General features: G+C 37.5%; 1 protein-coding gene and 1 long non-coding RNA gene across 4 annotated transcripts in view; one reads left to right on the plus strand and one right to left on the minus strand.

Annotated features, from left to right (window-relative positions):
• LOC111091295 overlaps nt 1-4,750 on the minus strand; it is a 28,952-nt gene extending 24,202 nt beyond the window's left edge. For both annotated transcript variants that reach the window (XR_005374846.1, XR_005374845.1), the window contains exons 1-2: nt 4,649-4,750; nt 330-480 (exon numbers count right to left, since the gene is read on the minus strand). This is a non-coding gene — a long non-coding RNA (uncharacterized LOC111091295). The remainder of the gene's footprint in view (nt 1-329; nt 481-4,648) is intronic.
• FHIT (fragile histidine triad diadenosine triphosphatase) overlaps nt 1-23,695 on the plus strand; it is a 1,445,250-nt gene that overhangs the window by 1,063,663 nt on the left and 357,892 nt on the right. The gene's annotated exons all lie outside the window — the stretch shown is intronic.

A 23,695-nucleotide genomic window follows, 5' to 3' on the forward strand; every position in this document is an offset into this window, starting at 1 on the left:
TAAATATCACTCGTATATAATAAAATGTGTTAGATGGTGGGTCTAGCAAAGGCAATTCTGATTTAACATTTTTTTCTGTCTACTTTGTTACTGCTGATCATTCTCCAGAGCTTCATTTCACTTACCTTCGCTATTGAATGCAGATCCATAAAAAAAATCAGTGTAAAAATAAGCCAGTAGAAAGGAAGGCAAGACGAGAGGAAAATGCTCAGATCTTTATCCATCCAGCAAGTTGCACCAATACTTATTAATTTCTTAGCCCGTATTAGACACACAGATCATTTTTGCTCATTTCATAAATAATGGAAAAGAAACAATTTTAAACCTACCTTCCAAGTAGAGATGATATATCAAATATGTTAAAGATCTGTCTCCATTCTTTTAACATCTGTCAGAGGTCCATAATAATGTTTGCTAAAGCTATTAAGTTTTGCCAACCTCTTAATTTTCTCCCCATTTCAAAAGGTTTATCTTTTTTTCCTGTTAAAGTAAACAGATCTAAGGTCATACATTTATTCATTTAACAAATGATTATTGACCTTCCAACCCATACTGGGCTCTGAGTTAAGTGCTGAGCTATATCTTTGAGCAAGGTCAACCTGCTCTCAAGGTTTGTATTAAAATCAAGGAAGATATTTCTCTTGGATACACCCACAAGTAAAATAGTTCTCAGTTGTAAGACAGGGAATGATGGGGCTGGAGCCAACTTATGTAAGGAGGACATTGAGAAGCTGTCTGGAAGAGGGATGATACCTCAGCACTGACAAATGAGAAGGACTGGCTATAAAGGATAGGCAGAAAGGGGGATATTCCATGTCAAGGGGCCAGCATATGCAAATGTTCTGAGTTAGGAAAAAAAGCTCATTCTGTTTGATGAACATCAAAAAGACCAGTTGGTACGTGATGAATATGGAGATCTGAGCTGATAAGATGGAAACAGTGAAAGGGTGTTTGGACTTTATTTCTAGTGCAGTGGAGTGTCATTAATGAATTTTAAGTAGGGTATGGCCTGTTTGATTTGCTCTGAGAAGAGAATAAGGCTGCCATATGGAGGATGAACTGAGGCAGAGGTTCCTAGCTTGAAGGCTATTGTCGCAGGGCTGGGGAGGGATGACTAGTATGATAGTGGTAGGGTGATGCTCATGGGTTTAGACTCAGGGGGGAGACAAATAGGCCGAAGAAAGAAGCCTTCTCAATGCACCAGAGGAGACACAACTGTGGGTGCCAGCTAGAGGGGATGGTGGAGACAAGGCTGCAGTGCCCCTATCTGGGGAGAAAGCTTCTTTCATAAAGGACACAAAGTGTAGACAGTTCTCTTGACAAGGTGACAATGGAACATGATCAAATAATAATTGTATTATAGGGCACCTGGGTGGCTCAGTGGTTGAGCATCTGCCTTTGGCTTGGGGTGTGATCCCGGTCTGGTGATCCAGTCCTGCATCAGGTTCCCTACGGGGAGCCTGCTTCTCCCTCTGTCTACCTCTCTGCCTCTCTGTCTGTGTTTCTCATGAATAAATAAATGAGATCTTAAAAAAAAAAAAAAAAAAAAAACTTGTATTACATGTAAGCATGAGATTATAGGCATTCTTGGGAACATCAATATTAGTTAAAAAGTGTTTATATGAAGTGTATACATTGATGCAATGACTATATTTTGAAAAAAATGCTTTAGCTTTTTGACATCCTTTCAAGTCATTTTAGGAGAGGGAAGTTTTTCAATGATATGAGTGCTATTAATTTTTTTCAGTTTTTATTTAAAATTCATTTAGTTATACAGTGTAATAATTGGTTTCAGGTATACACTATTAATTTCTGTATATAGTTTCATTGTTTATAGCAGCCAACTCCTGAATTTGTTTTTGTTTTTTTAATATTTATTTATTTATTTATTTATTTATTTATTTATTTATTTATTTATTTAAGAGATCATGAGCTGGGGGAGGGGAGGGGCAGAGGCAAAGGGAGATAATCTCTAGCAGACTCTGCTGGAGTACAGAAGGTGACACAGGGCTGGATCCCAAGATCCTGAGATCGTGACCTGAGCTGAAACCAAGAGTCAGACACCTAACTGACTGAGCCACCAAAGTACCCCTAAATGTTCTCATTTTTTTCTCATTTTTAATCCTATTAAAATATAGGAGATCAGTTGATATGAGAGTGAGAGGCCAAATGTATAACTTGAGAGTCATGCTTCCTGCATTCCAGCTTCAGACATCTCTTATCAGATGTGAAGTTACTTTGCTTTTCTGAGCCTCAGTTTGCTCTGTGATAGAGTGGGGCTAACACAGTGTCTACTTTATAGAATTATGACCATTACAGTGGTGATCCCATCCAGCACTTAGCTTGATGCCTCGCACAGATCAGAGTGCAATAAATGTTGACTCATAATTATAATTTCAGAATTAGAAAGCACTCTAGACATAGTCTTGTTTACCCTCTAGTTTTGCAGATGAGAAAATCAAAGCCAGATATTACATGGCAGATATCATGTAGCTAGTTAGGGACAGTGTCAGACTTGGGTACTTTTTCTCTTGAACCACGAATGATTATTCTCCTGCAAGTTTCTTTTTCACTTTTTCCCTTAGAATCCCCTTGCATGAGGAAGAAGAGCTTCTAACAAAGGTAGGAGAGGAATGGCAAATCACAAGCACATGCGGACTATGAATTTGGATATTGAAATGTATATGTGTGTGAGAGAAAACAAAGTATGGAGAGACAGAGAATCCTGGAAATACACAGAAAAACAGAGACATACAAAAAGTGTGGATTGGGTAAAAAGAGATATGTCTTTGAATAGAAATCTAAGCATCATTAAGAAGATGAACCATATAAAAATTAAAAGTTCAGTACATTTGGTAAAAGACATAATAATACATTACATATATCTAAGACTTCAAATTTGGGAATGGTTTATATATTAATGTGAGAGGATTATGTCCTCAATTTAAATTTTATAGCAAACTAAACCTTGAAAAGTTTGAGATGAGCAAAAAAAGGCACCAAGGATTAATGAGACATAGGGAAAAACAATTAGATTTTATAATCAAAGTGTCCTAACCATCAAGAAATAAAAACAAGAAAGATAGCGTGGATTTAGAATAGCTGGGAAAATAGTATGTGTCCATACCAGCATAAAAATGAATTTACTACTTATGGAGGAATTAGGGCATCTCCCAGTACTTTATATACATAATGAATTACTTGGAAGAAAAATAATTTGTTGCAGTTTTATTAAGACAGTGAGAATGTGACCAAGGATATGTAGTCTGGGAAAGTTTTCAAGTTGGCTTTAAAACACCTTTGATGTGTGGGTAGCAAAGGATCATACATATATACATAGAAAAAGGTTTGTTGAAGTCCTTTAGAGGAGATCCTCTTTGTAGGATTTAGATGCGGTAATTTGTGGTGTATTTAAAAAGCAGAAGAAGGGAAGGATAAAGAGGATACAATAACTGAGAAGGAAAGATATAACATCAATGAAGCATCTAAAATGGCAACATAATTGTTTTGTCAGAAACTAACTAAAGCAACCCATCCAGGCATCTGTCCAGAAAATGAATATTTATTAAGTACAAAGAATTGTATTAGGGGTTTTGAGGGACATGGAGGTAGAAGAACCATGGAGCTTACTCCACAAGAGCACCCAATCCAGTCAGAAAGATGACATTCATGCATCAGTTTGTTCATTTGTGCAGTGTTCCTTGAATGGACTGTGCCATTCCCATGTTCAACCCTCATGGCAGACATTGTTCATCCATCCATCACTCCTTCCAACCAGTCCTCAACTACTGTGGCAACCAGTTGCTTGGTAGAATAATTCTTTTTCACTCTCTGTGCACTTGGCTCTACTGTGCTTTAAAGGTATAGAGATTGTGTCCTTTTACTGTAATATCCTGAGCACTTACCACGGTATTCAGAATAGAATAAATGCTCAACAAATATTCAGTGTACTCTCCGAAGTCTAACTTACCTTCTTATAGATATTTATTCTGTGTATTAAATGCTCAGTGTTATATCAACATTGCCCCTGTAGTTACTTAGAACATATGTTGTATGTGCATTATCTTCAGAATTTACCAATCTGAATATTAAAGTCAATTGTTTTGCTGCATTTGTGTTGTCTCCTAAGACAGTAAGATGTGCTTATTTAAGCATAAAGAATAAAGTGAGTATCGTTTCTGAAGAGTAACAGTGGATATGTGATCTTGTTGAATAGGAATGAGGCTCATGTCACAGAGAGTTTATTAACTACGAATGGCTTTGTGAAGTTGGAGAACATTTCCAGGGCTAAGTGGCAAGGGGGAGGAGGTTATTTTAATCACTGGCATAAGCCATTTATAGTCCTGTCATCTTCTCTGTCATGAAGATTATCACTTAATTATAAGACAACATGATTTGCTGTTTAGATATCTGAGATAGAAATGTGCAGGCCAGGATCAAAGTGGAAATCAATTCTCAAAAGGTCTAGGTACTAATTAATAAAGTTGGTACAGCTGTGTGCCTGTCAGCCCAGCCTGGATTGGGGTGTCTGTTTTCAAAACATCAGATGAGCTGAGTACTCTGGCCACCAGTCAGAGAATGTGGCCACTGATAAATATAAAAGGGGCGGAACAGGCAAGCGGGTGATGGCATAAGGAGAAGTCAGTACCTGGTCTTACTGTGCAGGTCTGCGAAGTCCCAGGATATTCCCTAAGGTCCTCCCCATTGCTGATCTGCATCTTTCTTGAGTTGTGCAAGAAACTGACAGATCTGGTGGATTTGAACAAAGGCTCCTAGTTACGGAAGAGTGTATCTTTCTGGAATCATGTGTTAGGTCACACAGGAGGGAACTCAGAAGCAAATGGGTGTGTGGAAGTGATAAGAGGATAGATTTCAGTTCTCCCTAATTTCCACATAGGGCTTTCTGTGCGTGGCCAGATTTGGAATGGGGAGAGGGAATTTCTTATACTCACATGAAAGGTCTATCTGACAGGAATATTGCTAAGGTAGATTTGGCACTACCCAGTATATAAGAGAGTGTGCTCTGGATTGGGTTGGCCCTGGCTTGAATCTAAGTTCTGTTGCTTAATATTTCTGGGGCTCTATATTTCTGAGCTTTCTATTTTGTTTGCTTGTTTGTTTGTTTGTTTGTTTTTTCATTTGCAAAACAGAGGTAATAATATACCAGCTTCAGAAGTGCAGTTTCTGTAGGTTGGCCTGTGGCATGTGTCCAATAAATGGTACTTTCTTTTTTGTCATTTTTGTTATCATAGTGGTCCTCTTTATCTCTCCATGAGGGCAAGAGATGATGACCTTTTTTGTTTATTACCTTATTCCTAAGCTCCTAACACATTGCCTGTATTTGACTCTCAACCAGAATAGTCGGCACAGTCAAATGAGGATGAGCATCAAAAGGATTCTTTAGAAAGGGGCTGTTTCTACTTAGAAAAGTGTGGATGGGTGTATGGAGGAATCACAGGGTGATGCAAGAGGCTGGAAGGAGCAACACTGAGACTGGCAAGACCCAAGCCCAAAGAGATGAAAGGAAGGAATGATCCTGCACCATAGTATGTGAGGAAATTGGGGAGAGTAACCTGCCTTGGGAAGAACTGTGGATCTCTGAATGGGGACTTAACCTTCCTTTTTTCTCTCCATCAATCTCCTGCTGGAATCCTCACTGACCAGATTGCCTGGAAAGCAAGAAGACAAGAAGCCTGTCAGTGTAGTCCATGCAAGTCAGCCTTTGGGTCACAGATAGGACAAGAAGTAGGAGAATGGAGGGGTACCTGGGTGGCTCACTCTGTTCAGCATCTAACCCTAATTCCACACTCTGAGATTTCGGCTCAGGTCATGATCTCAGGGTCACAGGTACTTTATGTGAGTATTTTTTATTTAACTTGGACAATCTCCTTCTAAGGTAGGATTTATTATACCGAGTTTATAGAGAAGGAGCCCTGAGTTTCAAAAGGTTAACAGACATGGCCAGAGTCAGAGCTGGGCAGAGAGCTGAGTGGGAACTCTAAACCCTGACTACTGGGCTCCTCATCTCTATCAGGCCAATCTGGTTCCATGGCCTTTTGAGGTCAGTGTTTTGGATGGGCTACTAGATATCTATATACAATGAATTATTGATCTGACTCAGAATGTTTTTTTCTTTTTTCACCTAATGGTCGAATGGATTCAGTACATAATATTGTAGATTCTTCTGGTATATCTATCCCATTATTTCCATAGGACATACCCATGCAAATCATTGGGGCACTTACTAAAATGCAGAATTTTCAGGGCCCCCTGAATTCTCAGGTCAAATCTGTTGGGTTGGCCCCTAGATTCTTAGGTCTAATCTATTGACAAAGGACTCGGGCTGATTATGTAGCCAGTGTGGCAGTGGATACTTTTTTCATGAATCACTGATGTCAGTTGAGGCCTTCATTTTACAAATGAGGGAAATGAAGCCCAGGGAAGTAGTGGTGACTGATTCAGTGGCACAAGGCTACTTGGTGTTAAATGTGGGGTTCCTGTTGTCGATAAATAAATCCACGCCAAGTAAGAGTAATACTCAGTAGAGAGTATAAACTAAGGATGGGTACATCAGGCTTATTTGGCTGAAGTTCTCTTTTGTAGGTGTCCATCTGAGAGCTAAATGTGAATTAAATGACACTTTGATCAGACAAGAGGCAACATAACAACAGACACTGATTTAATGCATGCAGCAAGGTGGAGTATTGCTCCTCACACCTAGATCATTTTCAAAGGCACGATAATGGAGGTGCCCAGCAGTGTCTTATTTCAGATGAGTGTAGGTTGGATTATAGGAATAGGCACCCAAAGATGTGGAAATGAACAATCATCAGTTAAAAACAGAAGATTCAAGCTTTGTTTTTAAGGTAGACATTTTATTAATAAACTTGATTTTGGAACAGATACTGACTGCTTGTGAAGTAAGCCTTCACCCACAGGATTAACACAGGGACTGCTAAAGACCTCTAGTCTTCAAACTAGTCTTGTGTCTCCAGGAGATAGATAAATTGTTCAAATGTTTTTATGTATTTCTCTTGATAGAACTGAGAACTCAGACAAATTTGTGTGGTGATAGGAGTATACTCATGTCACAAAAATTTCTAAGTGTATCTCATTTCAGGTCAGATCCCTTCCAAAGTGCAAGGATAAAGTATAAATTGTTTTAACAGTACTTGCAATGATTGGCTTAATCCACTGAGTTTAAGGTGGGAATTTACATGATTACAGAGATGAAGTTGACAAAGAAGGATTTCTCCTTGAACAGTTAGAATCAGAACAGTTTCTCTACTGATCATTTGAATATTTCAACAGACTGTATCTGTATGGATATTAAAAATACATTAATTCTTTACTTTTTCAACATAGGCAATAATACTTTCTATAATATGTTCAATGAGTCTGGATATATGGCACATTTGTTTTGTTTTGTTTTTTTTGTTTTTTCAGAAAATGGGTTTTGCACATCCTCTCCCCAAGCCTGTGTTTACTGAGTTTATTCAGTCTTTTATGGAGAGATAATTCCAAGCCTGCTATTAAGACAATGGCTTTGACTTTAGAATGAGTTTATATCTTTAAGGATAGTTTTCAGCAAATGAGCCAACCATATGTTAAATCAAATTTAACATCCATTATGAAACACTGAATCATACTTTATATCTCAGTAATGATAACAAATGATCGCTTATCTCATGTTCTTCTCATTTGTACTACTCCTCATCCATCTTGCTAATATTGCAAAGATTTATTAAATGAACAAGTGTCCAACTATAACTGTTAATATTAATAGTGTCTTTTTATATTTTCCCATGCTGCCTTTCTTTTCTATGCTTGCTTAAGCCCTCTTTAATGTAGGCTTTAAAAGTAATAGTTTTTCTTATTCTGAAATGATAATTAACAGAAAACTAGCAAGGTAGCAGTAAAATTATTTCAATGAAACTGCAATTATACCAGCCCATTACAAGGCAGAGGATTTGCTATGTACAAAGTGAAGATCTTTTTTCACTATAGTAAAATAGTCGATTTTAAAACTCTGGAAACATTTCAGATCCCTTATGACTTAAAATTGCTACTTGTGCAGTGAAAGTTTAAATCCGTTGAGTAAATTTGTAATTTAATCTTTAAAGTTTAACTAACATTTATTCTTCCTTCCTAACTGCTTTCTGTTGGTGTAAATTATAAGAAGTCGTCTCTCTCTTTTTGTAAGATTTCACTGTGGATTTTTAATAGCTTCCAAATCAGTAACTTCTCTGAAGCCCTATTTCTGGGAAAGGTCCCACCCTATCATCTCTTGTCTCAGGCTGTTAAATATGGGTCCCCACCTTCCTTTGTGTCCTAAATTGAATCTTTTCAGACAAGGCCACTTTTGACTGTAAAACAGCCTCTTAGATATTTAAACCTGTCCTATGATCTTGTTAGCAGTATCTTTTAACCTAAATCCTCGATTTTTATCTCAACTGTCTGGTTAAGTCTGGAGACATTTGTGTTTTTCTTGAATCCATTCTGCATTCCTGATGAAACAATTATTGCTCAATCTTTGTGGTCTCTGCCTATTTCATGAACTCAGATGTTCCTTGAGAGCAGGGATTCAACACAAACTTGCTCGACATTTCCTCAAATTCCTATTTTGAGTCAGATGGCCTGTATCATCGACTCATATCTTACAAGGTGGTTGTGAGCAAAATTTATATGTAAATGGTCAACATCACACTAATATAATATATTATAATACTAAGATAATATCTTTATGATGCTTATAAATCATCATCATCATTTACTGAGTTGCTTTTACAGGTTGAGTGCTTTATGTATAACACCTCTAATCCAGGTACCCACCCTGAGAGGAGCAAATGATTCCTGCTTGGAATGAATGCTACCTTGTAGAGTAGTTAGCAACACAATTCAGTTGACAGTTATGTGCTGCTATGTAACATCTCTTTTATTATCTCTGGTCGTTAAACTGTGCTTTTTAATTTTTTTTTATTTTTTTAAATTTATTTTTTAGCTGCAGGCTTTTAAATTATTTATTTTTGCTTTATTTATTTATTTATTTATTTATTTATTTATTTATTTATTTATTTATTTTTGTGCATGTCTGTCATTCCTTCTCTCAGAACCTAAGGTCTTTTAGGCATTCTGTCTTGTGTTTCTCATAATACCCAGGAGAGCAGCTTACACTTAGCAGGCATGATAAATGTTCTTGGCTTGAGTAAATAGTAAAATATAACCAAGTCTTTAAAAAATGATTATGTCTGCTTTGACTGTAGATACCAAAATTGACTAGACTTTTAAGAAATAGACTTTTAAGAAGTGGAAAGAAAAGCTTGGGCTTTGGGGGAAAAGCCTAACTTAAGGGGACATTTTTTCGTGACACCCTTCCTAGAATTGGAACTGTAGACTTTCAAAAGCAGAGACTTGGGAGGAGATGTAACTCACAGGGCCACATGTTGTATTTTATTTTGGGGCTGGGACTCAGAAATAGTGCTGTGGCCTCAGACAGGAGAGACGAGGTGCAGGGGTAATGTGTTCTTTTCTCAGGATGGGAATTACCCGGGTAAAATGAAGTCATGAAATGAACTCTCTTATGCACACTATTTAATGAATCCCTTGGCAGAGTGGGGATGGATTAACATGGAGGATGACATGGCAGGCTATCAAGTTAGACTGTTCTTGTTTTCTTTCCTATGTGACCTTGGTCTCAATTTCCTAGACTGTAAAGTGGAGATGAAATTTATCCTTAGAGATGTTGTGGGCATATAACAAAAATGCATTTTAGGTACTTAGAAATGTGCCAGGTAGAGATCAAGGACTCACACTGCTATTTTTGTAATTACAAAACTATATTTGCATGTATATATATAATAGTGAGTATGTGTACTTCACATTTGCATATTTTACTCAGTAGCATAGTACAGAACATATAATTACTTCTCCTAATGTTGAACATAAGGCCCTTGCCTTCTTACAAATGTGGTTGCTGAGGCTAGTGAACCATTATAGGGATAGTTCGAATTGCTCACTCTTCTTGTGTGTGTGTGTGTATGTGATTTCTTACTACTTTCAGATACATAGAGAAATTATTACCTACTATTTTGATTTGCCCAGGCTTTTTTTTTTTTTTTTTTTAAAGATTTTATTCATTCATTCATGAGAGACACAGGCAGAGGGAGAAGCAGGCTCCATGCAGGGAGCCTGATGTGGGACTTGATCCCGAGACTCCAGGATCATGCCCTGGGCCAAAGGCAGGTGCTAAACTGCTGAGCCACCCAGGGATCCCCGCTGAGCTCACACTTTTAAGAGAGTCATTGCAATGAAGACATGACCAATGGTTAAAAAAATTAATGCAAGCCACAAAACATTTCAGGATTCTTTAATATCCTTTGAGGATTTCTTGAGGTGAGCTAGAGAGGAAACCCCAAGGGATCTTCTAGGATTTTTGGTAGAAAGCCTTTGAATATTGCTATGTCAAAGAGAAGGCAACTTTGTTTAAAATTTATCATTACTCAAAATTTAAATTTATTTTTTTTAATATTTTATTTATTTATTCATGAGAGACACACACACACAGAGGCAGACAGAGACACAGGCAGAGGGAGAAGCAGGCTCCACCCAAGGAGCCCGACATGGGACTCGATCCCAGGCTCCAGGATCATGTCCTGGACTGAAGCCAGCGCTAAACCGCTGAGCCTCCCGGGCTGCCCCCATCATTTAAATTTAAAGGCAGAATTTGGGAGCTGCTATGTGAAGCCTGATATATTATAAAGCTTATATATCTCTATGTAAACAAATGGTAAAAATCACCTAGTTGAGATATAATTACAAGAATTGATAGTCTCAGACATCTGAACAACAGATAGTAATTGCCACCTTCTTTCTAGATCCTGCAGACAAGGGAATGAACACTTGCCCTGAAATTAGATAGTTACCAAAACTTGGCATAACGCTAAAGCTGATACCAGCTATTTGGAAATAGGCTGTTCAAACACTTCCTTTAAAAAATGCCATTTAGAATGTCTCCCATTTGATCCACAGTTGGACTTACATTCTCAACCCTACAGTAAATTTTTATAATCCAGTTCTCACTGCTGTCATACTCTTAATCAAATAGGAAATTGCATCCCTGGGTTTAGCCAAGAACGAGGAGGAAGATTGTGCATCATCAGCATACTATTATCTAAAATTATACCATCCCTGGTGGAACCTAATAAAGATCTGCAGGTGCCCAGCATGGAACTAAGAATTTTAGTTCAAGCTTTATTTATAGTATCCTTAACCTGTGGCCACCTGACTTCAGGATCAGTTCTGACTTGGTTAAAGATTTTGTGCTTACTAAATACATACAACATGCAGTGTATTGTGCTGACCCTGGGGAGGAAACTAAAATGATTAAGATCCAGTTTCTGTTATCAGGAAGCTTATCATCTGTTTGGATAGACAGATAGGCACACATGTGGCAGGGCTTTGGACTGTTACATGCTAGTGGTCCTACCCACTACTAGAATGCTAAAATGGGAGAAATTAATTTTGATGGGAGGACTAGAAACGTTTGGATGATGTGACTTTTTAAGCTTTTATTTAAATTCAATTTAGTTAGCATACAGTGTATTATTAGTTTCAGGGGTAGAATTTAGTGATTTATCAGTTGCATGTAACCCCCAGTGCTTATTACATCAAGTGCCCTCTTTATGCCCATCACCCAGTTATCCCTTCCGCCCACCTAACTCCCCTCCAGAAGCCCTCAATTTGTTTCCTGTAGTGAAGAGTCTCTTATGCTTTGCCTCCCTCTCTGTTTTTATCTTATTTTATTTTTTCTTCCCTCTCTTATGTTCAGCTGTTTCATTTCTTAAATGGTATTTGCGTTTCTCTGACTTATTTCACTTAGTTTAATTCCCTCTAGTTCCATCCATGTCACTGCAAATGGCAAGATTTCATTCTTTTTGGTGGCTGAGTAATATTCCATTGTATATATACGCCACACTTCTTTATCCACTCATCTGTTGATGGACATCTGGGCTCTTTCCATAGTTCGGCTTCTATGGGCATCACTGCTATAAACATTGGGATGCAGTGCCCCTCGAATCACTATATTTGTACCTTTGAATAAACACCTAGAAGTATAATTGCTGGGTCATAGGGTAGTTCTATTTTTAACTTTTCACGAAACAACATTTTATTTTCCAAAGCGGTTGCATCAGTTTGCATTCCCAGCAGCAGTGTAAGAAGGTCCCCCTTTCTCTGGATCTTTGCTGACATCTGTTGTTTCCTGACTTGTTAATTGTAGCCTTTCTGACCTGTGTGAAGTGGTATCTCATTCTGGTTTTTTATTTATATTTCCCTGATGCCGAGTGATGTTGAGCTTTTTTTGTTTTTTTCATGAGTCTGTTAGCCATTTGTGACTGTTGAGCTAGATCTCGTTAAGTTTCAACTGATAGAAATGTGGCAGAAAGGCTGTAAGTTCTAAAAATAGTGACTGGGCTGATCAGCATCAGGAGGAGGCAGCAGACAACTAAGAGACTGGAAGGGAAGGACAAGAACAGATTTCAGAGGATCCTAGATACCATTTGGAGGGTTTGGTACTTGACTCAAATGCTGGGGAACAGTGGGATTTTGAAAAGAAAGTAACAAGATCAAATATGTGTTTAACCAGGGTCAATGTGGCCACTCTGTGGCATCTTAGATTAGGTTGCAGTAGTGGGAACAGTTGAGGCAGTAATGTTAGAAAGGTGGGAAAGGTCTGAAAATGTGGAAATAATGTCATCAGTACTCAGTGAGCGGTTGCGTGTGGTAGCAGATGTGTATGATCCAGGAGTTTATTTCCAGTTTCTACCCTAGGTGAGTCTTGATTTCCTTTTTTTTTTTTTTAATTTATTTTTTATTGGTGTTCAATTTACTAACATACAGAATAACCCCCAGTGCCCGTCACCCATTCACTCCCACCCCCCACCCTCCTCCCCTTCCACCACCCCTAGTTCGTTTCCCAGAGTTAGCAGTCTTTACGTTCTGTCTCCCTTTCTGATATTTCCCACACATTTCTTCCCCCTTCCCTTATATTCCCTTTCACTATTATTTATATTCCCCAAATGAATGAGAACATATAATGTTTGTCCTTCTCCGACTGGCTTACTTCACTCAGCATAATACCCTCCAGTTCCATCCACGTTGAAGCAAATGGTGGGTATTTGTCATTTCTAATAGCTGAGTAATATTCCATTGTATACATAAACCACATCTTCTTTATCCATTCATCTTTCGTTGGACACCGAGGCTCCTTCCACAGTTTGGCTATCGTGGCCATTGCTGCTATAAACATCGGGGTGCAGGTGTCCCGGCGTTTCACTGCATTTGTATCTTTGGGGTAAATCCCCAACAGTGCAATTGCTGGGTCGTAGGGCAGGTATATTTTTAACTGTTTGAGGAACCTCCACACAGTTTTCCAGAGTGGCTGCACCAGTTCACATTCCCACCAACAGTGTATGAGGGTTCCCTTTTCTCCACATCCTCTCCAACATTTGTGGTTTCCTGCCTTGTTAATTTTCCCCATTCTCACTGGTGTGAGGTGGTATCTCATTGTGGTTTTGATTTGTATTTCCCTGATGGCAAGTGATGCAGAGCATTTTCTCATGTGCATGTTGGCCATGTCTATGTCTTCCTCTGTGAGATTTCTGTTCATGTCTTTTGCCCATTTCATGATTGGATTGTTTGTTTCTTTGGTGTTGAGTTTAAGAAGTTCTTTATAGATCTTGGAAACTAGCCCTTTATCTGATATGTCATTTGCAAACATCTTCTCCCATTCTGTAGGTTGTCTTTGAGTTTTGTTGACTGTATCCTTTGCTGTGCAAAAGCTTCTTATCTTGATGAAGTCCCAATAGTTCATTTTTGCTTTTGTTTCTTTTGCCTTCGTGGATGTATCTTGCAAGAAGTTACTATGGCCGAGTTCAAAAAGGGTGTTGCCTGTGATTCATCATATCAGCAAGAGAAAAACCAAGAACCATATGATCCTCTCATTGGATGCAGAGAAAGCATTTGACAAAATACAGCATCCATTCCTGATCAAAACTCTTCAGAGTGTAGGGATAGAGGGAACATTCCTCGACATCTTAAAAGCCATCTATGAAAAGCCCACAGCAAATATCATTCTCAATGGGGAAGCACTGGGAGCCTTTCCCCTAAGATCAGGAACAAGACAGGGATGTCCACTCTCACCACTGCTATTCAACATAGTACTGGAAGTCCTAGCCTCAGCAATCAGACAACAAAAAGACATTAAAGGCATTCAAATTGGCAAAGAAGAAGTCAAACTCTCCCTCTTCGCCGATGACATGATACTCTACATAGAAAACCCAAAAGTCTCCACCCCAAGATTGCTAGAACTCATACAGCAATTCGGTAGCATGGCAGGATACAAAATCAATGCCCAGAAGTCAGTGGCATTTCTATACACTAACAATGAGACTGAAGAAAGAGAAATTAAGGAGTCAATCCCATTTACAATTGCACCCAAAAGCATAAGATACCTAGGAATAAACCTCACCAAAGATGTAAAGGATCTATACCCTCAAAACTATAGAACACTTCTGAAAGAAATTGAGGAAGACACAAAGAGATGGAAAAATATTCCATGCTCATGGATTGGCAGAATTAATATTGTGAAAATGTCAATGTTACCCAGGGCAATATACACGTTTAATGCAATCCCTATCAAAATACCATGGACTTTCTTCAGAGAGTTAGAACAAATTATTTTAAGATTTGTGTGGAATCAGAAAAGACCCCGAATAGCCAGGGGAATTTTAAAAAAGAAAACCATATCTGGGGGCATCACAATGCCAGATTTCAGGTTGTACTACAAAGCTGTGGTCATCAAGACAGTGTGGTACTGGCACAAAAACAGACACATAGATCAGTGGAACAGAATAGAGAATCCAGAAGTGGACCCTGAACTTTATGGGCAACTAATATTCGATAAAGGAGGAAAGACTATCCATTGGAAGAAAGACAGTCTCTTCAATAAATGGTGCTGGGAAAATTGGACATCCACATGCAGAAGAATGAAACTAGACCACTCTCTTTCACCATACACAAAGATAAACTCAAAATGGATGAAAGATCTAAATGTGAGACAAGATTCCATCAAAATCCTAGAGGAGTCTTGATTTCCTTAACTGAGAACTGACAGTAAGCCACACACACACAGAACTAATTAATAGAAAGCCTTGTTTCAGAGAAATGTTACGTGTTACACATACATGTGTGTGTTACACACACACCCCATATGTCCTTGATTCTGTGATACTGTTGGTTGTAAGAACACCATTGTTTTTATATTTTAGATAAAAGAAATGCCACCATTTCTAAGCACTTAATCATGAGATGCATCTCTATTTACTTATGTTAAAAATGAATGAATAGGCATCTTAAAATTTAGGAAATATGGCAATATTCATGTTTACTAACTTATAGCTTATTGGACAATTATAAACACTTTCTAATATGAGAATTCAATTTTTACTTCTTTTTGTATGTTAATTCAGTATGACCTTGGAAAAGTCTCTTCACCTCTGAGGGAGACCAATGATTCTAAAGTGCCTTGAAAAAACACCCTATAGGCAATCCTTGATATTATCATACCTCTATTAATGTCATTCATCCTTGAGCATATCCAATCATTCAGATAAAATGAATGATCATCAGAATGCTACCTATATTTCATTTTTTAATTAAATTAAAAACTCAAAATAAATTATCAAACCTAGCTGGGCTTTCGCTGTGACATTTGTTCAAAGATATAATGGAATATCCTGTGTCTCACTTTTACCTCTTAAATCAGATTTTAGGGGAATGGAGCCCAGAATTCCATCTTTTTTAACGAGCTCCACAGATGATTCTGATGTACAAGGAGAGTTGATATCCAAGTTGTGCAGCAGGCAACCATCCTAGTACGCCAGGGTTATCAGGGTGCTAGTTTTCCTTCTGTTTAAGCGGCCCATATGTTATGCTGGATAGGGGGCTTTTTTCTGCACAGCAGTTGTCTGAACTGTCTTGCACCTTCTCAACCTTCATCATCTACCTTTGCAGCCAGCTTTTTAATGGTATCTGCTTGTGTGAATTCTCTCCACATATTTTTTTCTGGACACTCAGCATTGGCAAATTGTTGGTTCTTCATCATTTGCTTTGTTACAAGTCTGATAAAAAAAAAAATAAAAGGAGGGGCACAACTGAGACATAATTCAGAATTTTCCCAATTAACCGTAGCATGCTCTTGAATTCTTAGGGACATAAAAAATTTAATTATCTAGGCGATAAACAGTGTCTTTTTTTTTTTTTTTTCAAATAGGAAGTAATGGACTTTGGATCAGTCTGGATTTAATGTTGACATTATGGGACAGGAATGATAATCATTGAAGCTGCAATTAAAAAAAATAAAACCTCCTTTCCCATACAGAATTATATTCTAAATTTCAAATAGAAAAATGCAATTTGAAGTTGAATTTCTGTACTCTGTGCAAGTTTACCCCATTCCCTAACCTCTTCTGTTTACCTAACTTCTTACTCACTAAATACAGACATTTTAAATGTCTTTGGCTCCTAGGGCTCCCAAGCCTGTAAGGAAATAATCTTTCCCTTCTGGACCTCAAAACCAGCTGAAAATCTTATCATCCATTTAGTCCAATGCATATTAAAATTGAGCAATTAATTATCTGTAGTTCTAATCCAGTAAGCCTGTGCAATTAACATCTGGGATTCAGTTCATCTTTCTGCTGACTTTCTAATTTAAGGATTGGGACATGGTGGATCTCTCTAGAAGACATATTTAACAGAGATTATTTCTTGTATTTAAATCTTCATTTTTTTTTTAACCCATGGTGCATTTTGTGCAATATTTTCACAACACTTTTCAATTGCAACTTATTTCCTGGAGAGTGATTACTAGCAGTTAGTCAGTGTTTAAAAAATAGATGCTAAGTGTAGTTGTATCCCTTCACTATTTCTTATTTCTGAAAAATAGCCAGCATATCAAAATTGCCTGTAACAGCAAAAGATTTTCAAATAGATGAACAGTCATTTGCCACATGGTATGATTTTGGTTGCTCTGATCTATTTTCTCAGCTAAACTTCCCTAACCTACTTGCCTGGTACTTGAAGTTACTTTAAGATTGGGGATACCTTTTATTTCACCCCTAGAACATAGGTAGACTAAGTGTAAAATTATAAATACTGAGGAAGAGTGAATCCTTGGACCCTAATTAAGAGGACTCTCTTCTGGAGTAATGGCAGTCCACAGGGGGTTCCAAAAAGCTCTAGGATTATCTATCTCTTAGGTATATAGTGAATGAGGATGAGAAAGAAGGGAGCTGTGTAAATGGTGGAGAAGCAAGAAGAGGGAGGCACTGAAGATGGACTTTACGATTTTTATTGGAGGCTGGGGCTCCTCCAGTGTTAAGTGGTGAAGCCAACTGTTGAGAGAACCTTCTCCCACTGTTCCACCAGATGGGCCTCTAGTCTTTTTCATATAAAGCATATATGCCACCTTCTCTGAGAAGCTTTCCTGGCTTTCACCTACAATATCAGTTCCCCTGCCATTGTGTTTCAGATTTTACTTCACTTACATTACAAACCTCACACTGACATAGGCCTCTTTTCCCAGAGTAGTCCATTTATCAGGAGCTATTTTTGTTATCTATTGCTACTTTTATTTTTTCTGTGATAGTCCCTTAGCACAATACAATGGTCAACAATAAATGTTAACCAGATTAATACATCTAAAAAGTGAATATTTACAATATAATTGAATGTTTTCTAATCATAGTTCTAATGTATTAGAGAATATTTGAAAAATACAGAAAAATAAAACCAACATTCTATTTCTTAGGTATAACCATTATTAACATGAATGTGAATTTCCTTCTAATGCTTTTCTTTGCTTATAGCTAAATGCAAATATATGGGTCTTTTGTATGTTAAAAAACATATATATACATACATATTTACACATTTTGTGTTTTTTGTGTTTTATTTTTTTTCACTTCACTATTTCAACATTTTTTTTTTTCCATATTATTGAGTACCCTTTGAAAACCTGATGTCTTGGGATGCCTGGGTAGCTCAGTGGTTGAGCATCTGCCTTTGGCTCAGGTTATGATCCCGGGGTCCTGGGAAGGAGTGCTGTATCGGGCTCCCCAGGGGGAGCCTGCTTTTCCCTCTGCCTATGTCTCTGCCTCTCTCTGTTTCTCATGAATAAATAAAATCTTAAAAAAAAAAAAAACAACTGATGTCTTAATGGCTTTCAAATATTAGCCATTGACAATCAGAACTTAATTAGCTATTCTTTCTCTTTTAAAAAAAATAAATTTCTTACAACTAATCTTTAGATCTCTGGTGATAATCTTGGCATCAATTTCTAGAAGAGAATGTATAGTTTGACATATATATACTGATTTGCCCTTAGTGTATATGTGTGCCCTCTTCCTTATAGCCTTTGAATACTGTCATAGAAAAAAATGCCTTTTTCTTGATAAAAATGCTCTTTCATTGTTTAAAATTGCAGTTGATTGAATGTAGTGAAGTTGAATGTTTTTCATATTGTACTTATCCATGTATATTTTCTAGATGTGAGCTATTCATGGTTTCAGTTGAGTTTCCTAATGAAGTGTTTGCATCTTATCGATTTATAATAGCTCTTTATCTAAAGATATTAGCTATTAGTCTCCACTACATTTGTCAAATACATTTTCCCCATATTGTTTTTTCACTCCATCTTGTTTATAATGGTTTTGGGGAACTAAAGGTTTTAATTTTCTGTAGTCATGTTTTTCTTTGTCATTTTATTTTAATGTCTTCATCCTTGAAAGTCTATTCTCATCCAGATATGTAGCCCTATTTTCTTCTAATTATCTTCTGGCTCCGTTTTCTGCTCTTAGTTCATTAGTGAATGTGATTTATTTTAATACGTGACAGGAGGAAGAGATTTAACTTATTTCCTGTAAGTAATTTGTTAATCGCTTCTACCATTGTCTGTTGCTCGTTTTTTTTTTCTTCCAGGGGTTTGCACTGCCACCTTTGTTAGATGATGCATTCTACACTGTGATCTCTTTCTGGCCTTTCTCTTCTGTCCCTTGACCTAAATATTTTTAGATTATGTGCTCTCAGCTGTTACAGTTAACTTTCATTATTTATTTTTTTCTTTCCTTATTTATTTTGAAGAAGTTTTACTTTTTAAATAAGTTTAGTCCAAGTGCAAGATTTCTTATCTTCTTGCTTAACATAGAAGCAACTTTGATATGTATGAATGTGTTCACCTTAGAGAGCAGAACACTATTGCTTTTTAGTGTGTACATGTGCTACTTAAGGGAATGATTTTTGGAGTTAAATTCTGGCCCCAGTCCTGCCCTGTAACCTTGATCAAGCTAATTTTACTTTTCTGTGATGGAATTTTAAAAATAGGGATATTCACAGTGTTTATCTTATATAATTATAAAGATTAAGTGATTTACATAAAATGTGCTTGGCTCATACTACCTTGTTTTTAACTCTGATTTTTTTATTGTGGTAAAATATACATAATCTGAAATTTGACATCTTAATGATTTTTTTTTTTAATTGGGGATGAGGAGCAGAGAGAGAGAGAGAAAGAGAGAACCTTAAGCAGGCTTCCCGCTCAGTGTGAACAGACAGGGCTGGATGCCAGGACCCATGAGATCATGACCCGAGCCTAAACCAAGTTGGACACTTAACCAACTGAGCCACTCAGGGGCTCCTAATGATTTTTAAGTATATATTTTGGTAGTGTTAAATATATTTTCACTATTGTGCAGCCAGTCTCCAGAACTCTTTCCTTCTTGTAAGATTGAAATTCTATGCTCATTGAACAACAGCTCTCCTTTCCTCCTTCCCTACTATCTGGCAACTGTCCTTCTAATTTCTGTCTTAAATGAATTGGATTATGCTAGGTACCTTATACAAGTGGAACCATACAGTCTTTTTGTGACTGGCTTATTTTGCCTAGTATAAGATCCTCAAGGTTTGGAGCACCTGGGTGGCTCAATCAGTTAAGTGTCTGCTTTCAGCTTAGGTCAGGTCCTGGGATGGAGCCCCACTTTAGGGTTCCTCCTCAGTGGGGAGACTGCTTCTCCCTCTTTCTCTACCCCTTCCCCTACGTGTGTGCTCTCTCTGTGTCAAATAAATAAAATATAAGATTCCCAAGGTTCATGTAGCATGTGTCAGAATTTCCTCTCCTTACAAGTTTAGATAATAGTCCATTGTGTGTATATACTATGTTTGGTTTATCCATTTGTCTGTCAGGGAACACTAGGGTTCCTTCTACCTTTTGACTGTTGTGAATTATGCTGCTATTAAGGTATTTGTGCACATCTTTTCAAGACCCTCCTAATTCTTTTGGGTATATAACCAGAAGTGGAATTTCTGGATCATATGGTAATCCTATTTTTTTGGTAATCCTATTTTAAATTTTTTAAGGAACTGACGTGCTGCCATCCATAACAGCTATAGTATTGTACTGTTAATCTTCATGTGTCATTAGAGCTCATTAGGCTAAGGACACTGGTTTATGAATAGCGCATAGTAGGATATTACAATTGGCACATAATAGGACCAAACTCTGAATCCCAAAAGACTAGCCCAGTTAATAGATTAATTGTATAAGTCACACACAAATTGAACAGCTTTTGCTTTTTTATCCTCTTTTAACTTAAGTGCTAAACTGACCTGAGAAGAATATAAAAGCTATAGTGATAATATATTTCTATAGTACATGAGTGATAGCCCATATACATATACATTCATCAATTTAGTCAATTAACTGGTATATATCTCACACTGTTATAGGTAATGGGGTTACAGAAGTGAAAGAGAGAGACAAGATCTTTACCTTCATGGAGCTTATATCCTTAGGGAAAAGAGATAATATACAAGCAAAGAATTAAGTGGGTAAGATAATTTCAGAGTATGGTAAGTGACATGAAGGTTTATTAGTGGGGTAGGGAATACAACATTCATGAGGAGAGGCTACTGTAGACAGGTTTTTAGGAAAGATCTCTTTCATTTGATGATATGTAAGCAGAGACTTATAGGGAACACTGGTTGACTCTCCTGCAATGTCCCATGAAGCCTACCAGGCTATAGCATCGCCTGGTCTCTGGTACGGGACCAGGAGTGAACAAGTGGCCTAAATCAGCCGAAAAAGACTGAAGGGAGGGCCTATGCACCATGACTCAGGAAGTAACTGTTGTGTCTATGCTGTTGGACTGCATTAGAGGCTCAGCCCAAACTGCTGCTGACATCCATCATGCTCTTTCATGGGGACTCACTTCAGGAGCTCATTTTCCTGTATACTCTAGATGACTTTAAATAGTTTCCATTCTATTTCCTTTCAAGTTAAAATGGTAAGGAAATGAACAGCAACAATTCTCAGATTCTCTTTTAGCCGAGTTGGGCTTAGAAAAAGGGTTCCTCCAGTTGTGTGTATTCATGTGCTATTTGGCAGGTGAAAGGGAGGTGGAGGCCATTTTCCAGCACCACTCTTTCTGCATCTGCCGGCAAGAACAGCTTTGGAGATGTGGGGATTCCCCGCAGGCATGTTCCTCTGTCCATTCTCAAGCTTTCTGAGTTTTAAAGAATGATCGGAATGGCAGGCACAATGGTGACAGCTCTCTGATCTAGCTTTCTGAGCTCCAGACAACAGCTACAAATACGCCTTTCTCACTTTTCTGCGTGTCCTGAAGCAGGTTCTTGGTTGCATTAGGGCTCAGAAGTGGCCTCAGTGGGATATTGAGTGGGACACTCCTTGTAACTTTCCCTTTGGTAAGTGGGATACTGTTCTGGGAGTTTTGCTGTAGACATAGCCTATAGCCTGTTCCTTCAGCCCTTCCACTCATTTCTAAACCACCAATGTCCCTGTTTAAAATTAACCCTGCTTAAAATATCTGGAGTGTATTCTAGCTCTTGGACTTGAATCCAGCTGGTATATTGATGCTTCTGTAGAGCGAAGAGAAAGAACTAACCCCATATTAGATGACTTTATGGAGCCACTTATAATATTCTTATGTGAGATGATGATTTCCCTTATTATTCAAGTCAGTTTTAGTTGGAGTTTTGTTTCTTAAAACTGGAAGTAATTTTAAGGGATTCTGACAACAGAGATGAGAAGGAATAGACCTGAAAGATCTTGGGGAATCAGGTGCAGAGTTGGGGATGTTTAATTTCAGATATCTTTTGAATGTTGAGGCTGGGATGCAAGGAGTGGCTTTTGACTCTACTAGTTTAAACCTGAACAGAAAGGTTGGGTCTATAGAAACAAAAATAAGGTAGGTCAAGAGCTAATCTAGAGACAGAGTTGAGATAGGGACCACTTTTTAACTTCTTTAGTGAATTTGATAGCATTTTGGTCTCTTTAAAAATCAATGTTCTTTTCTTTTTCAACAAAAGCACTGAATTTAGAAGTATCTAAAGGACAACTACTTACAGAACTCCAAACATACTTTATTAACGTAAAATGTAATATAAACGAGAGATACTTGGCAAATGCCCATTAAAGGAATGATAGCCCTAAAGAAACAGTTGATCCCATTGCTAAGAGACAACTCATTTTCTTGGGCTGGCACAATCTCTCGTGGGGCTAACAGTGGGAATGTGTTATACATACCCACATTTAGAAGGATGTCACCACCAACTTTTATTACTGCATGCTAACTGCATCTTTGGTTAAAGAGCCTGTGTTCATCTTATCAGAAGGCCATTTTTAACTTTAACTACTCTCCATACATCTACTTATTACAGATTTAAGTTAGGCCTTTAACCTTATTTACATGCATTTGTAAATGAATTGTTCTAACACTGATCTAAATTCTAAACACAGACTCTTTAAAAGACTGGAAAAATCAATATTCAGTGGCATTCTTTGGTTGAGAAACAATTTATACTTTTTTTTTCTTTTTGGCATAGCAGACTGCTCTTCAGTATAATTGATGTGCCGCATAGCTTACCTCTGACAACATGGACATATTAATTACTTCCAGCTCACATCATTTTAAGATTCCTAGGCTTTGGTGACTGTCCTATGGGGCAGACAAAGTAAAGCTTGGCGGGAATTAGGTAGACTACGATATAACAATGTACACAGAACACACAAGATTTTAGTTAAAGAAATGTAGACAGGCCAGATTCAACAAATCTCAAAGCCATTCATAGAATCCTAAAGTGGAAAGAAATTTTGAGTGATTTTGATGTCAAGCTTTCTTCCTTAATCAAATGATCATGACCAGGTCTCAGCCGCAGTGTTATTGAAATAAATAAATGAACAACTGAAATGAAATAACTATATTATATGTAAGGCCTGGTGATTGCTATCTTAATTTATTTCAGACATCCTTATGAAGTAATATTAGTACTGTTAGTAGTATTAGTATTATTACTATTTTACAGAAGAAGAAAATGAGACTCAGAGAGATTAAGTCATTTTTCTAAGGACACACAGCTAATGAAAGGCAGAAACAGGATTTGAAGTCAAGTCAGCTTGGCTCCAAATCATACCTTCTTTACAACACTGAAACACTAATAATAGTGTCTGTCTAGTGATCTTTGGATTCTCTTTGGAAGAAGACCGTTGTATTTCCTCCATCATTCCTTTGAGTCCTTTGGTCCTAATGAAAAGGTAACAGAAATTTTATACAAAGCTGGAAGGGAC

The sequence above is a fragment of the Canis lupus genome, chromosome 20 (assembly GCF_011100685.1).
Source record: "Canis lupus familiaris isolate Mischka breed German Shepherd chromosome 20, alternate assembly UU_Cfam_GSD_1.0, whole genome shotgun sequence".
NCBI classification, from domain to species: Eukaryota; Metazoa; Chordata; class Mammalia; order Carnivora; family Canidae; genus Canis; species Canis lupus.